The sequence below is a fragment of the Salvelinus sp. IW2-2015 genome, linkage group LG23, assembly GCF_002910315.2.
Source record: "Salvelinus sp. IW2-2015 linkage group LG23, ASM291031v2, whole genome shotgun sequence".
Taxonomy (NCBI): Eukaryota; Metazoa; Chordata; class Actinopteri; order Salmoniformes; family Salmonidae; genus Salvelinus; species Salvelinus sp. IW2-2015.
In genome coordinates this window covers 20,641,642-20,643,926 of record NC_036863.1, presented here as the reverse complement: position 1 = coordinate 20,643,926, position 2,285 = coordinate 20,641,642, and the positions used below count along the sequence as shown (strand labels likewise).

The 2,285-nt window shown below is 41.3% G+C and overlaps 1 protein-coding gene across 1 annotated transcript in view; it reads right to left on the bottom strand.

Annotated features, from left to right (window-relative positions):
* The window catches only part of LOC139022900 (uncharacterized), a 6,105-nt gene that overhangs the window by 1,545 nt on the left and 2,275 nt on the right, over positions 1 to 2,285 (bottom strand). The gene's annotated exons all lie outside the window — the stretch shown is intronic.

Here is a 2,285-nt window from a genome sequence, read left to right as displayed (position 1 = left end):
CACACACACACACACACACACACACACACACACACACACACACACACACACACACACACACACACACACACACAATAACCTAAAAGGGGACTGAGCCAGGTTGTTTTTCCCAAAACGAGGTCGGGATACAGTGGGTCCGCTCTACAGCGCCCTGTCTCTCCCACAGAGAGGGAGAGGGGTGAAGTTGGCCGTTTTATGACGGTCCTAAATACCTTGTAGAAACTTTGCTTTATGGCTCTGCAGGATGGAGGGGAAAGAAACATTTTGTTACAAGGAGATTCCTCCCATCAAAACTCCAACATCAAAAGGCTGGATAATGAAACAATATTTCTATAATCCAAACATTGGGAATAATAACCATGTCCAACAGTTATTGTTTTGTGACATCATGAAGGACGGTATAACTAAATAACTGTACCTCTACAAATGTATACGTCCCAGTTATCAGATTCACATCTAAATGTTGTGGAACTTATATGATTAAATATGAAACTATTTGTGAGAAGACGTAATGTGATGTTAGCCTTCCAAATTAGAGAATTGTTTTTCATATAACGTCTTAACCAGTCAGTGACCACACCCACGTGAGCACAGACATTATGTTGGCGTCATGGAACGCCACTTTTGCCAGAGTGCATAAAACCCCTCGTGAAGAATTAACATATTAGACCAAGCAGGCGGACGGTGTTGAACCGGACGTCACGAATGGCTAGAATCAACGAGACCAGAAAAACGTGGAGTGTGGCTGCACGTTGAAATGGTAGGAATTTAAATCTCTAGAGGCCAGTACATTGCCTGTTTGCTACGGTTGTGTAAAATGGTTCAAGCTCTATATTAGACCAACGTGACCGACAGCGTGAGCTAAAAGGTACGAAATGGTTAGAAACTCTGAACCTCTCTTGAGCAGAAGAAGACTACACAGGAACATCCAGTCTGCAGCTGTTTAAGTACTTTAGTCTAGTAAACTCGACAGAGAACCACCGGTTGGTACTCTGAAAGATCCATTCTAACAAACACTTCCTCTGGAAGATTTGGTCTAACAGACACTCCGAGACAGAGAAGCTACAGCTACAAAGGACATGGTGACCTCTGTTGGACAACCACAAACTTACACAACCAGAGACTTTCTGTCTAATTACTCCTCGTAGATGGGTCGAGTGTTGTCAACAGAGAGACAGCAAAGACATACAGACGTAAATATGCACACTGCAATTATTTCGAATGAGCGGCCGTTCATGTGCAAAGTATTCACATTTCCATGAGCATAGTTATCAGCTGTATGTACGATAGTGGAATTCCTTTGGCTCTACCTTTCCCTCTCTTTTGAATCTGCCATTTTGTGTTCAGGCCGTCATATCGGTTTAGTCCACTAGGGACTTTTCATTGCATTGTGTAGTAATCAATGTGTAAGCTATCCTGTTTGTGTGTTTATGTAATTCTGTGTGATTATTTAGTTAGTTACTAAATAAATAATTACGCCAATTTGTATATCGCTGATTCATCATTTATTCTAGGGTTTGTGCAGATATCCAAGAGTTTTGCGACATTCAGAATGAGACTGATAATGTAAAAAAGAATGAATGAATTGACTGTGACTGACGTAAGAGATATTTATATCTTAGAGTTTAGTCGGGAGATAGTAACTCGTTAAATAACTTTTCCCGTGGTGACCCAGATTACTATTTAATTAATTGTTATATGATTAATTTAATCACGTAATAATTGAACGTGGAATGTAATTATTTTATAAAATAACAGTCAAACACATTAATGATAGTCATGACACGACACTCCCATTGGTGACAGATGGGTCATATAGGTGTAGGAGTTCTAACTGTGTGGCTGACTAGCACTGGCTCAGCGAGTTCATATCCTTTTGGATGGGGAGGAATTTTGAGATTGGAACACTGATTGTGTGTATTAACAGGTTGACCCCAGGGGCACCTTAGCTGTCAATCACAGTCAATGGGTCTCTATGGGAGGGCTTTACATTAACAGTTGAAGTCGGGAGTTTACATACACTTAGGTTGGAGTCATTAAAACTATTTTTTCAACAACTCCACACATTTTTTAATTTGTATTTTTTTTCATTTATTTTACCCCCCTTTTCTCCCCAATTTTCGTGGTATCCAATCGCTAGTAATTACTATCTTGTCTCATCGCTACAACTCCCGTACGGGCTCGGGAGAGACGAAGGTCGAAAGCCATGCGTCCTCCGAAGCACAACCCAACCAAGCCGCACTGCTTCTTAACACAGCGTGCCTCCAACCCGGAAGCCAGCCGCA